Genomic DNA, 16,318 nt, shown 5'->3' on the forward strand with positions numbered 1-16,318 from the left:
ATGATAAAGTAATGGGATGAGTCGATGCTCAGTAAGTGGAAATATGTTATTACTAGTATGTGGCGAATGAGTCGTAAAACTATAATAATAGTATGTAAAATTGTATAATCTGGTAAATCTGTAAAACACATATATCACATGTATAGTAGCTTAAAATATATGTATCATCTGAATTTTCTATCATTCATACTGCTAATATCATACTATATACAACAAAAGCTATAAAACTGTGTATGTATACATAACTGTGCTCTTTATCCCTAGAACTTTGTATGTCATGATTTGACCCCTCATGACAGGGTTGTGCGGCCCGTAAGTAGGACCTAATCTGGTCGGCCCTCCAATAAGTCACTATACTCTACATTACCTCAGCCCGACCAAACTGCATCCACTCCTAAGCTCGAGATTGGCTGCTACCTCGTCAAACCGGTCCTCTTAACCCAGCGAATTGGGGAGCTGCATACTCTCCAAGCACAGTTGATGGTACCCACACACTATGTAAGATATGTAGTTGCACTCTATCTGTATATAGCAATGGTACCGTGCTCTGTATTCTGTATCTATACTGTATCTGTCTGTAATCTTTTCTCAGGGATCTGATACTATATATATACTCTTTTACTGTTTTCATCATGTTTCCAAAATTACCATAACGCTATCTTTTGTACTGTAAATACTGTAATCTCTGTATTCTGTATCTATAGCATCTTGATGCTATCTCTGTATATCTGTCTGTATACTCTGTCTATATACTCTGTCTGTATACTTTAAATGTAATGGTAATAGGAAACATGGCATACTATAAATACTGTATATACTGTTCTGAATAAATCTGTAATATACAGATCTGAGTAAAATTGTAATATACTATTCTGAATAAATATCTGTGATATATTAATCTATATAAAACTATAACATACTCATATGAGTAAAACTGTAATATATTGTTCTGGATAAATATCTGTAATATACTATCAATATCTGTGTAAGTATAGTATGATATATTGTAAAAACTATATAAGTTCTTCATCACATAAATATCTACTCAGGCCACACAAGCATTTAAAACTCATATTCTATAAAACTGGTAATAAGCTGGTATATTCATATGTGTAAAATCTCTGATAACATTATAAAAATTTCTAGCATAGCATATTTCCCTTACCTTAAATCTGAAAAGCCTCTCACTGAACTCTAACCCTACACCCGTAGGGTTCTCCACTCAACACCCTAAAAACAACATCCCTCAGAACAAAATATCAGTATTTTCTTACCTATAACATTTAGTATAACTACAAGGAAGACATAATGTGAATAAAATACCTTACCCTGGATTTGGGATGAATTCCAAACCAACTTCTCCCACGATTAGCTCCTGCAGACTTGTAGAGAACTTCGCTAGGAGCTTTGTGGTGGTCTCGGATTTTGGATCCAGCAAGAAACGGGACCAGGATCGAAGTGAGAAGGAGGGAGAGAGGTTTTAGAGAGAGAAAGAGCCTTTTTGCGCCATTTTTTTTTATTTAAAAAATCCGGGTTTTGGAAATTTATAACCCCAGATTCATCGATGAGATACGTCATCTTGTTGATGAGTCTTTAAGGAATTTTGTCGACGACAAAATTCCTCCTTCGTCAACAAATTTCAGACTGCCCCCAAAACCTCTCTCGGTATTTTCTCGTCGACGAAACCTGTCCTCGTCGACGAGCTCCTCTTATATCCTCATTGAAGAATCCCCTGTGTTCGTCGATGAGAGGCTGAAAATTCTTTGGGTTATTACATTCTCCCCTCCTTATAAAATTTCATCCTCGAAATTTACTATTTGAGTTGAACACCATCTATACACTCCATCATCCCGTAAAGGAAAATGGTCTACTTATTTTATTACCTGCCCTCACTTATGGCGGAGGAATACCGTGGTTACATTTTATGTTCTGGGAGATTACACAAATAAAACTAAAAACTACCTACTAATTGATTCAATACATGTACCTGCAAAGAAACTTTACCTAACTACTCATACTTTACCTGTTTACTACTAACCCTCTCGGAACAACTGTGGGTATCTCTGCCTGATCTGTTCCTTGAGCTCCCAAGAAGCTTCCTCTATAGCGTGATTCTTCTACAAAACTTTTACTAATTGAATTTATTTGGTGCACAGTACTTGTGTCTTTCTGTCTAGGAGTTGTATCGGTACTTCTTCATAAGCTAGTGAATCCGTGAGCTCTATCTCTGCATAGCTAATGATGTGGGATAGGTCTGGGATGTATTTCCTTAATATAGTAACATGAAACACGTCATAAATTCGAGCCAAAGCTGGCGGCAAAGCTATCCTATAGACAACTGACCCTATTCTCTCTAGTATCTCAAAAGGGCCAATATACCTAAGGCTCAACTTGCCCTTCTTTCCAAACCTCATAACTCCTTTCAGAGAAGCTATCTTCAAAAATACTCGATCTCCCACATCAAACTCTAACTTTCGGCGGCGAGTGTCTGCATAGCTCTTCTGCTGACTCTGCGCAGTGCTGATTCTTTCTTTAATTAGTCGGACCTTATCACACGCCTGCTGTACAATCTCTGGACCCAACACTTGCCTTTCATCTACCTCGTCCCAGGATAGAGGAGAACAACATATCCTGCTATATAATGCCTTGTAAGGTGTCATGCCGATGTTAGTCTGGTAGCTATTATTGTAGGCAAATTCAACTAGTGGTAGAAACTGAGTCCAGCTACCCCCAAAATCTAGCACGCATGCACGAAACATATCTTCTAAGATCTAAATTGTCTTCTCAATTTGACCATCTGTCTGAGGGATGGAAAGTAGTGCTAAATGCTAACTGTGTACTCATAGCCTACTGGAAGCTTTTACAGAATCACGAAGTATATCGAGGATCTCGGTCGGAGACTATGGATACCGGCACACCATGAATGTGAACTATCTCTTGAACATAAATTTCTGCCAACCTGTCTATAGAATAATCGACTTTAATAGGAATGAAATGAGCAGTCTTCGTCAAACGATCCACAACCACCCAAATTGCATTCAAAACTTGACGCACTGACGGTAATCCTGTAACGAAATCCATTGAAATGTGATCCCATTTCCATTTGGGAATGAACAATGGATGCAATTGTCCTGCCGGTTTCTAGTGCTCAGCTTTAACCTGCTGACACGTCAAGCATTACTGAACAAACTCGGCTATCTCCCTCTTCATTCCACTCCACCGGAAATACTCTCGTAGATCCCTGTACATTTTAGTACTACTTGGATGTATGGTGTATAGGGATCTATGAGCCTCCTCCAATATAGCCCTCTTGATCTCGGTATCTGCTAGAACACAGAGCCTAGTAAGGAATCGTAGGGCTCCGTCATCTGATACTCTAAACTCCTCTCCCTGATCATTCCGCACTCAAGCCATCACCTTTGCCAACTCCGCATCATCACCCTGAGCTGCTTAAATCCTCTCGTATAACGTAGGTTGAACCACTAGGCTGGCAACAAACGTCCGAGGACTATCTTCCACCAATTCTATACTAAGTCTCTCTAAATCCATTAGAATTGAGTGGTAAATCTCCATAGCTGCCAGTATGGGTCCCCCTGATTTCCTGCTCAGAGTATCCGCCACTACATTCGCTTTTCCCGGGTGGTAACTAATGTTGCAGTCATAATCTTTAATGAGTTCTAGCCACCTAAAAAAATATTTCAGACTCTTGTGATCTGTGAAAATCTCGCATTTCCCACCATACAGATAATGCCTCCATATTTTAAGAGCATATACCACCGCAGCAAGCTCTAAATCAAGGACAGGATAATTCTTCTCATATTCTTTAAGCTGTCTAGACGCATAAGCAATGACCTTGCCGTGCTGCATCAACATGCATCCAAGACCCTTCAAAGAGGCATCACTGTATATTACAAAACCGTCCTCCCCTGATGGAATAGCCAAAACTGGCGCCAAGACCAACCACTGTTTTAATTCTTGAAAACTCTGCTCACTGTCGTTGGTCCAATCGTACTTCACATTTTTCCTTGTAAGTCGTGTTAATGGACCCGATAGTCAGGAGAAGCCACCTACAAAGCGCCGGTAATAGCCTACTAGTCCTAGAAAACTCCTGACCTCCTGTACGCTGCCTGGCCTTTCCCAATTCACCACTGCCTCTATCTTACTCGGATCAACCAATACTCTTGCTTCAGAGATCATGTTGACCTTATAGGTCATATCCCTGTTTTGATTATGACAAATACTCATGTATTGAATGGCTATCTAGTTTATGTGCAGGAATTCTAAGTGACATATCATAATACACAAAGAGAAGATCAAAGATTGAAGACCCAATTTCTATTGTATTGTATTTCATATTTATTCAAAGGGTCTGTAATAGTAAATAGGTTCTCTGATTTGTAATAATTACATGCATCACCTGCATGATCTAATACATAAGCTCAAACCAAAAATAACTAAAAAGCATCTAGAAAGAACTTAGGGAACACCCTTCGGTCGACTGAACGACACTGGATTTTTTCGGTGTCCCCAAAAAGACCTAGAAATGACCCTAGGGCACTTATACATGCACATATATATGGTCATTTGTTTAGGGTGATTGCATAGGGAAAAAGAACTAAAATGCACTGAAATTGCATGTTCGATCGACCATACTTGAGAGTACAAAATTGCCCGATTGACCGAACCGGTGCCGGGTCAACATTTTGACCATGACCCGGTCAACCGTACTTCTCAGTTCATTAGTTCCTGGTCGACCGAAACCAGTCTGGGTCAACGTGTTGACTGCAGTCCGATCGACCGAACTTCTAAATTAGCTTATTTGACCCCAGTTGACTGAAACCCCTTGAGGTCAACAATTTGACCATCTGGTCGACTGAGCCAAATTTGTATACCAATTACCTGATCGACCGAGGGTCCTGAGGAAAAATCCCAACGGTCTGGTCGACTGAACCAACCATTTCAAAATGGCTCGGTCCATCGAACCTTGGAGAAATGGGAATCGCCACTTTCGGTCGACCGAGCCTTCAGTTCAAAAACCTCTTGGTCGACCAAACCATATGAGATCTGGTCGACTGAAACTATTCTGGTCGACCGGACCTCTCGGGTTGCCCTGATTTTTACTGTGGTTAAACATTTTTTAAACAGGGTTAAAACATTTGAAATATCATTAAAATTTTCTAATAATTCCTAATAAGTCCCCAACGGTTATATTTCATGGGGTGTCTATAAATACCCCTTAATTTGGGAAAATTACAAGGTGATTAAAATTTTTTATTAGGGAAAATTATTTGAAAATCCAAAACCCTATAATACTCATTTCCAAGCTCCACACACTCAATCTTACCTTCCCATATTGCCTACATCATTTGTAAGTTGGTTTTCAGTGTTTGTCTTGATTGGCTTGCTCTCCTATCTTTGGATTGATTGATTTATTTTTATTGAGAGCTAAACCTTCAGGATTCTTAGGGGACTTTGTTAATAAGTCTATCCTAAGAAAACTTTGATAGATCTTCTAAGTATTGCACACTTATTGCAATATCTCGAGAAGTTTGTATTTGTTTTGGATTGCAAAAACTTCTCAAACATTTTTAAATATCTATTGTGCCTTTATCTTGAAAAACATTTGAAGAGATATTTGTTTGTGTGATAAAATCTTTGTTGCAATATTCATCAACTCATATATCCTTTGCTGAATACAAAGATTGAATATCTTTTGCAAACCAAACATATATATTACTGGATCATCATATGATTGAGAAAACCCGCTCATTGAAATATACATATATATTGTCTGGCTAGTATCTTTGTGTGAACTATTAGATTGAACATATCTTATGATACAAAGATTGCTTGTTTGACACTCTCGCGTACGCATTACATTGATAGAAAATACCTTTGAGAGTTGAACTATCTAGGCCACACTGAGCTTACATATTATTTCATATTGTGGTGTATGTTATTGCGCGTATTTGGGTACATATCTGCTTTACATGAAAGCACAATCACTGTACCATTTGATTGTAATACACATCTGTTGTATTTCCAAGCACGGGCTTGAAAAGGGAGACTAGCCCTGGAATAGTCCTGGATTGGCTTAGACCCGGTTAAGAAAGTTAGGTGCGCCATCCTGTTAAGGCGTGTAGGTTAAGGCCAACCCAGCTAATTGACCTGGTTAAGGTTGATGTCAGCCCTGTGCTAATTGACCTGGTTGTAATCGGTGCCGCTCCACCCTTAAGTGAGCTATTAGTGGAATCCTCGGGCTTGCGAGCTAGAGGTGGGGACGTAGGCACAGTTGGCCGAACCCCGATAACATATCGTGTGTTTGTTTATATTATTGTATTTTATATTTACCGCATGTGTATGTTGTTATGTGGATGATGCGCTTGATTTAAACTTCCATATATTATATTTATCAGCGTATTTGGAACTACATAGAAATACCCTAGGTTGTAATATTTTGCCAACATTTAGTTCAACCTAAGAGAATAGTTTAAAATTCCAATTCACCCCCCTCTTGGGAATACACCAATTCTAACAGATCACATGGCCGAGAAAAGTAACAAGCCTTAACCAGAATTCACATTTCTTGAATTTTGCATATAATTTCCTTTCCCTTAATACCTGCAATACCAGTCTCAAATGATGCTTGTGCTTCTCAAAACTTCTCGAATAGACCAGTATATCATCGATGAATACAACCACAAACTGATCTAAGTATTGACGGAACACCCGATTCATCGGGTGTTCCATCAATACTGCTGGTGCGTTAGTCAATCCAAACGGCATCCCCAAGAACTCGTAATGCCCATATCTGGTTTGAAATGTGGTCTTCGAAATGTCCTCTACTCTAACTTTCACCTGATGGTAACCCAATCGTAGGTCAATTTTAGAGCAAACCTAGGTTCCCTGAAACTGATCAAATAAATCATCGATCCTAGGGAGAGGATATTTATTCTTGATCGTCAATTTATTGATCTCCCTATAATCGATACACAGTCTCATGGTCCCATCCTTCTTTTTCAAGAATAGAAATGGCGCATCCTAGGGTGAGACTCTGCGTAACGACCTGAATAAAATGGAATTGGACTAATTAAGAGGGAGAGAAATAGAAATAGAAATAGAAGGAGGCCGCAGATTGCCTAAATTTTTCAAGATTGCCTAAATTCGTCGACGAACACAAGGTTTCGTTGACGAAGGCTTTAGAGATTTCGTCAACGAACACAGGGCTTTGTCGATGAGAAAATGCCGAGAGGGGGTTTCTGAGCTGACTGAATTTCGTCGATGAGGAGTGAATTTCGTCGGCGAAATTTGTGAAGAATTCGTCGACGAAGGTCAGTCTCGTCGACGAATTCTGCTGTATATATATATATATATATATATATATATATATATATATATATATGAAAAATCCGATTTTTATTCATTTGAAGTTTCCTTCTCTCTCTTCTCTGCGAGTTTGCCGGAGCAGATCGTTGGAAAAACAAAGTTGGAAATCATCCCAGAGTTGAGGTAAGACTTTTTTAAGCCAAATTAGACTTTGAGGTAGTTATGGAAATTGATGTACGCATGAAAATACTGATGACTTAAGCAGTAATTTTTCACGCAATTTATTATTAATTATGCGTAAGTTTATTTTCAAAAAAGAAAATGTTATAGTTGTATATGATAGATGAAATGTATGTTTGGAAAATACTGTTATGATGATTAAAATGTATATGTATGTATGAGATGTAAGAAAAGCACGATTTCAGAATATGAAGTATGACTTTTAACAGCATATGTGTGGCATGAATATTATTTTTACGTGAAATGTAATATGATATGGAAGATTTTACGATTAAGCATGTTTTCAGGTATTATGTAAAGATGAATTATGTTGTGATGGAAATATGATAAATGATGTATTTTCAGAATATATATATATATATATATACCAGAAACGATTCTGGCGCGAGGCCATATTTATGATTTTCGGCACGAGGCCGTATTTATATTATCGGCGCAAGGCCGTATTTACTATGATTTTGGCACGAGGCCATATGTATAATTTCGGCACGAGGCCGTGATGATGTTATGTATGTTCATGTATTATATGTTATTACAACCAGGATGTTAGTTTAGTTCAGTTCAGGGCTCGGTACCGTAGCTATATTGTAGATCAGATATCTACTTCAGATTAGTGCTAACCATCCCACGAGGGGATGTGAGATGGATAGTCGATTTGCTTTTAGTATGCACGTCCACCTGGTAGTTCGGACCAGGATGTGGCGGGCCCATCATACTTACAGACATATTTGATTCGGCAGTGGTCGGTCAACCATTGTCGGGTCCCGCCTTAGGGCTGCACAACCCGTCATGGGGGGTACTACATGACATTAGCTAGCTATTCATCTTGGGTTTGTTTTTAGTATTACGAGTTATAACAGATGTTTATGTATGTTATGATTTATCAACGAATATGAAAGTACATGATTATCTAGTATGATATTGTGATTATTTCCAGAATTTTGAAATGTACTGTATATGTATAAGCACTTTAATATTCATGTTGTTACACAGCTGTATTTAGTTTATTTTCCCTTACTAAGAAGTGTCTCACCTCCAACATTAATTAACTTTTCAGGAAACCCAGAGAGACCAGCGGGTCAAGGCCGCCATTGAGTGATTGGTGCTTCCCTACTAGAAGGGCAAGCGTTGAACTAGGACTAGGAGATTTTTGTTGTATGGTCCTAGTGTTGTTTTTAACTTTTTAGAGAATGTACATATAAACAGTATATTAATGTTAATAGAAAGCTCTGGTATTATGCATTATGGTTGGATGATTGTGATTTTATTTTATTGCTACTAGGTTTTTTCGCTGTGTTTGACAGGTATCCCCGCTACCCACGGGTTTGGGTTGACCATTTGAAGTATTTTGTTATATTTTAATTAGGGACGTTACACTCTAGGCCTAATAAAACCCTAATCCAAAAATTCCTGTAACTAATCTTTCAATGCTTTCAACTCAACTAAAGCCATACAGTACGGTACTTTAGATACTGGTGCAGATCTCGGTAACAGATCTATAGTGAACTCAATCTCATGATCAGGTGGCAAACCAGGTAATTCTTCTGGAAATACATTTGGAAACTCTCTCACTACTGGTATGTCAACTTGTCTCAATTCTTATTTTGGAAAATCTTTTATGTATGCGACATACCCCTGGCAACTACCCTGTAGACATCTCCTCACCTGAATAGCTGACACCAGCTGTGGTGAAGCACGTACACGTGAACCCACGAATCTATATTCTTGCTCATTCGGGGGGTCTGAAAATTACTTCTTTCTAGTGGCAATCTATACTACCGTAATGAGTAGGTAGCCAGTCCATGCCTAGTATCACATCAAACCCCTGCATATCTAGGACCACAAGATCGGCTAACATAACTCTCTATTTCTCTCTTAAATACTTATTGGAAAATTCCGAAGTACCCTCCTGCATCTAACCATAGATCCCATCGGCGTACCCACATACGGTTCTACATCTAGTAGCTGAGTCTTTACCCCAGTTATTTTGACATATCCCACCAATATAAAGGAATGGGTGGCACCTATATGAAACAAAACAATAATTTTATATGGTAAAACAGTAAGGGTACCTGTGACCACGTCTCTAGTCATCTCAGCGTCTCCCGGTGTCAACACATAGACTCTCGCCGGTGCAATATTTCTCGAATGACCTCTGTAAGGCGCCTGATATCCACCTCGAAATGGCCTGGGAGCATGTGCATAATTCGACGACATCTGACACGATCGATCCATATGACCTGGCCTCTCACAGCGATAACAAACATTCTCCCCCAGTCGGTACTCACCAGGATGTCTCCATCCGCATCTAAGACAAATGGCAGGAAGCTATCCGCTCTGAAATCCCCTATGCTCTACCATCTGCCTCTGGCCTCTGCTAGATCTACCTCCTTTCCAAGGTCCTCAGCTGGGACCTGCCTGAAAACTCGAGGGCGCAATCCTTTTCCTCTAGCTCTGTGTCTCTGTCTCTCTAGATAGACTCTCCTCTGCTATACTAACCCTGTCAACCAACTCTGAGAAATCCTGAATCCTCAATACTGCCACCTGCCTGTAAATATCACGCCTCAGGTTCCTCTCGAACATTCTCGCCTTCTTTACTTCATCGGGAACGATATATGGGCAGAAATGCGAGAGCTTAATAAATCTCTTCGTGTACTGCTAGACGGTCAATGACCACTGGGATAGACTCAGAAACTCTTGTACTCGAGCCTCTTTGACTGAGGCAGGATAGTATCTATCAAAAAACACGTTTCTGAATCGAGCCCAGGTCATCGGCACTGGTATAGCCCTCTGCTCCTCCAATAGTCTGCTGGCTAACCACCATCTCTCGGCCTCCCCTACCAGTCTATACGTAGCATATAAGACTCTCTGATCGTCAGTGCAGTGAAGTACTGACAGAATCTTCTCTACCTTTTGCACCCAGTTCTCAGCAACTGCAAGGTCAGTCATCCCAGGAAAAGCTAGCGGATTCATCTTCATGAATTTCTTTATGGTACACCCCTGAGCTGGAGGTGGACCTCCCTGTTCCCTAGAGCTCTAAGCAATTTCAGCCATAACTGGCTGAGCCACACTACGTAGCACAGCATCTGAATCTCCACCTCCTGCGTCAGAAAAACTCGCTCCATCATCACCACTGGCATGAGTGCTACTGCCTCCTGGGTCCATCTTGTAACCATATAAAACACCGTTTCAGAATCCTATTTCCCTACAAACCCAACTTATTCAACTAAAACTCCAAATTCTCTATTAACCATCCCTCATGATCCTAACCTCAAATCACATCCCATAACCTAAATACATAACTCGTCGATAGTTTACTATGGCTTTCCTGAAGTCATCACCCCAGGAAAAACATAGAAACCACCACGAAATCCTGTATCCAGATCACAGAACAAACCTCAAATATTTTCCTACATTTTGGTATTGTTTCCCGCTGCACTCTAAAGTTTACAGAACCTAGCAACCTAGACTCTGATACCAAACTGTAACGACCTCAAAATTAAGACATTTTTTTCCCCACATAAATTGCTTTGATAATCCTGCTATGAAATCTCAGACCCCAAAGGACACAAAGGTATTCCTGTATACAATAAACATACCTACGCAGCGGAAACATAAATCATATAACCATATATACTATACAATACTAGAATCCAGTATTTACAGACCATAGCCATACAAAATAATTTCCTCCAGTACCATCTACCCCAAAAATACAAAACTCTGTCAAAAACTCACCCTACAACCAAGGTAATCAAATAAACTCCCTATTCGCGAGCTTGATCTACTCGACTAATTGGATCACCTGAAAAATGATAAAGTAATGGGGTGAGTCGACACTCAGTAAGTGGAAATATGCTATTACTAGTGTGTGGCGACCGAGTCGTAAAACTATAATAATAGTATGTAAAACTGTATGATCTGGTAAATCTATAAAAACACATATATCATATGTATAGTAGTTTAAAATATATGTATCATCTGAACTTTCTATTATTCATACTGCTAATATCATACTATATACAACAAAAGCTATAAAACTGTATACGTATACATAATTGTGCTCTTTATCCCTAAAACTCTGTATGTCATGATTTGACCCCTCATGATAGGGTTGTGCGGCCTGTAGACGGGACTTAATCTGGTCAACCCTCTAGGTAAGTCAATATACTCTACACTACCTCAGCTCGGCCAAACTGCATCCACTCCTAGGCTCGGGACTAGCTGCTACTGTGATGCCCTGATTTTTGTACAATTTTTTTTTCATAAACAATAATAAATAATTTACACGTCATCGACAACATCCATAAATCGGCCACGTCAACCACCATATTACCATTTGTAGACATCCCATTTTTACCCAGGCCCAATATATTTATTACTATTATTATTATTATTATTGTTATTTTATTATTATTATTACTATTTTTATTATTTTATTTATTCTTATTATTATTAATTTTCATTAATCTTATTATTATTATTATTATTTTCTTTATTATTATTATTATTATTATTATTATTATTATTTTTCATTAGTATTATTATTATTACCTTTATTTTTATTTTTTTATTTTTACTTCTATTTATATTGTTTATTATTATTATTATTATTTATTATTTTCATTATTATTAATATTATTTTTAATTATTATTATCATTATTATTAGTATTTTTATCCTTATTATTACTATTATTATTATTATTATTATTATTATTTTTATTATTATTATATTATTATTTTTATTATTGTTATTTATTTTTTTTATTACTATTATTCTTATTTTGCTATTTTTACCTTATTATTATTATTATTATTATTATTATTATTATTATTATTTCCTTATTACCATAATAAGTAGTTATACTCATATATATTGTTTCCAAAAAAAAAATACCAATATATTTATTATCATTATTATTATTATTAGTATTTTTATTATTTTATTTATTCTTATTATTATTATTAATTTTCATTAGTTGTATTATTTATTATTATTTTTCATTAGTATTATTATTATTACTTTTATTTTTATTTTTACTTCTATTTTATTTATTATTATTATTATTTTTATTTTTAATTCACTTTAGTATTATTATTATCATTATTTTTACCTTATTATTATTATTATTATTATTACCATATTAATAATTATTTTCATATATATTATTTCCCAAAGAAAAAAATACCATAAACTAAAAAGGAAATGGGAGATGTAGGGTTTCTAATTTTTGCTCATAAAAACCTTTTCTTCTCTTCAAACAGGGGGGGGGGGGGGGGGGCAGCGCACACACACACAGCCGGGGTGGCGCTGCGCACAGCTCTGCAACTCCTCTACAGCCTCCTCCATATCTTTCTCCACGACCACTCAACCCCACAGTGAGGTGCAACCATCCGCAAAGACTCTCTGCAACTCTCCTGCCGCCGCTGTCCAGCCATCCTCCAAGTCCTCCGCAACTCCGGCCGGCCACTACAGCCGAGAACTCCCTCAGCAAATCCCCCATCATCTGCAACCTCTCCAGTCTCCGGCAACACCATCACAACCCAGCTCCGGCACGGTATCTCCACGGCATCTAAGCTTCACGGCTAGCCTCCAGGATCTCCAGCGCCACCGACCACGGCCTCTCTGCTCCATCACACCGGCAGCAGGCCAGCAAACCCCGGCCACCCTTCCTCACCGCCGTAGCACCACCTCACTCCGGCAGCCCCTCACTCACCCAGACTCTCTCCAGACTGCTGCGACAAAACCATCACTGCCAACCTGCTGCGGAACTCCCTTGCTGCCACGACTTCAGCCTCCTCACCAGCACTCACCCACGGACAGCCACCCCCGAGAAGACCAGCCGTAGCCGAAGACCACCGCCCAGCAACTCCACAGTCCCTTCGACGCCCTCACGCACGTCATCTCGTCGGCAACCACAAGCACCATCACCTTTCCCCTTAGGTCGCGGCTCCGACGATAGCAGCAACAGCTTCAACCATCACCGGCGTTCTCCATCAACACTGGACTGAGCCCCAACCCCAGCTGTCTCCTCTGCTCCATGACCCAGAACTCCGGCTTCTCCCAGGTAATCCTCTGCATGCTAGCCACAACGCACAGTGCACAAGTCTTGTTTATTTAGGTTTCACTTTATTGATTTTTTTTTTTGCTATCACCTCCTCTGTTTTGTTTTGTTTTTTTATTATTATTAAAGTTAATGCTAATTTGTTTGTTCTCTGTTTTGTAGGATTCTTGTTAGGGGCTTATTTCAATGTTCAAAAATTAAATCTTGTGGTCATGACTTTATTGTATATATATATATTAAATAAGTTAATTTTATGATACTTGTTAATGTCTATTTATTCATTCATTTAGTCTTAAATATTAGACATAGTTGTAGAATCTTTATTGTGAAAACTCATTTTAATAGTTGAAGTTTGAAATCTTGTCGCATGAATCATATTGACATAAAAGTTTTGAAGTTATAATATGAATTTTGGTATTTAAATGTTGTATTTATTTGAGTATATAATATTCAAGTTACATACCCAATATTAGGGCTGTGGTTGTATTCGTTAAAATATTAATGTTCATGTTATAACGTGTATGTTGTTCATAATGTTTGATATTCGTTTCTAGGGTTTTCGTTTCTGTGTGTCCGTTATATGTTTAATATTCTTATTGTCATGATACTTTTTTTTTTTTTTAAAGGATGTTATTGTTTATTTAGGTACATATGTAGGGTTCCAGTTTACCGTTGTGTTATGGTCCTCATTATTAATATGATGTTATATTACTATGATATTTGTTTGTGTTTTAGTATTTTAGTACATACATGATATTATGGTATTCTTAGCATTATGTATTACGTATATATTGGTATACTCATATGATAGTAGTTATTATAATATTGCTTTTTTTTTTTGTATATATTTTTATTGATATTTTAGTATACGTAACTCATTATAGTATTTTAGGTATATATATGGTATTATTACTACATTTACATTTAGTATCACTTATTAGGATATTTTTAGAATTTTAACATATAGGGAGCTATTTAATATGGTATATTTAGGACATCTAATATTACCTATTAGGGCATTTTTAGCCTTTTAATATATAAAGTATTACTTTTTATAGTATCCTTAGCATATTAGTATATATAGTATTATGGTATCTAGCTACTTATTTTGACATTCATAATATTGTAGTTATGTGTTGCTTATTACTTTATTACCATATATTAAACCTCCCATATTAGTATTTTCCTGTAAAAAAATTCAATTTATTTTCAAAATATGGGAGTGTATTTTATTAAATTTTTTTTTATTATTTTTTATCCCTATGATTTTATTGCGAGGGTATGAGCCTTCGGGCATCACGTACCCTAAGCTCTGAGGGAATATATATATGTGTATATTATCTTTATTTATTTATTATTTTATTCATAAAAAGGAGTAATTTAAAGAATTATTAGATTAACTTAGGGATAATTTCAAATTAATTAGGTACCGTTCGTAAGAACGGGCGCGTAGGGGGTGCTCGTACCTTCCCCTCGCGTAACCGAACTCCCGGCCCCAACTCTGGTAATGTAGACCGATTCTACCCCTAACGGGGTAGTAATCATGTGTTCTAACCGCACTAAAGGTTAGTGGCGACTCCAATATCCATGTTTTTTCATGAAAATATTAAATTGATTTTTTTAGTTCGCCGCCCAGGGCACACACGCTCCCGGGACGTCGCGACAGCTTGGCGACTCTGCTGAGGACTTAGAGAGTCGAGCCATTATTTAATTAGAAATTATCCCAAGGTCTAATTTGATAAATCTTTTAATTACTCCGTATTTTGTAAATATTGTAATTTGTAAATAACTTTACTTAATTATAAATATTTTACTTCCATAATTTGTAAATAACCTCAATTAATTAAAAATATTTTGTTTCCTAATTTGTTGAGCATTAATTGTAGATATTTTGTTTTTAAATATTCTGAATAAGCATATTAATTATAGATATTGTGAATAAGCATATCAATTATAGATATTTTGTATACTAATCGTAAATATTTTGTTTCCTTATTTTTTGTTTCCAAATTTTTTAGAATCAACATGTTAATGGCAGATAATATGTTTCCATATCTTGTGAATAAATAATGGTAGATATCTTGTTTCCATATTGTTTATAGCATGTGAATAAATGTGGGGGTAGCGGGATTAGGTTAAAAATTAAATTCACACACTCTCACGCTCTATACCCGAGCTTTCCTTACTAGGACTAGATAGGAGTGTAATTGCGTCAGTCCCTTCGTGGCAGAGCTTGATGGGACCCGCGAACCACTCCACTCAGTGAGGGTTTTATCCGGACCCCTATGGGGGAGGATGAAATTCCAAACTGGGAACCTTTTGTCAATAGGGTTAGAGCCTACCCACACATACTTGTCTATAGTCTTCCCTAACTAGGATAGAGCCATGAAGAACCCTATACATACGTACCTACCCTAGGTTGGGACAGGAGCCACATCCTTCTCCATGAATAGTGTGTTGTATATAAGCTATGAGATACTTTGTATTATATCATACATTTGACATCCATACATACTACTTAGCCAGTATTCTGGAAAAGCTCAATAATGAGACCATGACCCATCCTTTCAAAAAATGAAGCACTTGGCCCAAGCATTTTACAATATGGGTTGGCCAAACCCTTTTCAAGTAACTCGGGTCCAATTTTTTGAGAAATAACAAGTATAGGCCCAACCTTTCCCTAAGT

The sequence above is a fragment of the Malania oleifera genome, chromosome 3 (genome assembly GCF_029873635.1).
Source record: "Malania oleifera isolate guangnan ecotype guangnan chromosome 3, ASM2987363v1, whole genome shotgun sequence".
In the NCBI taxonomy this organism is placed as follows: Eukaryota; Viridiplantae; Streptophyta; class Magnoliopsida; order Santalales; family Ximeniaceae; genus Malania; species Malania oleifera.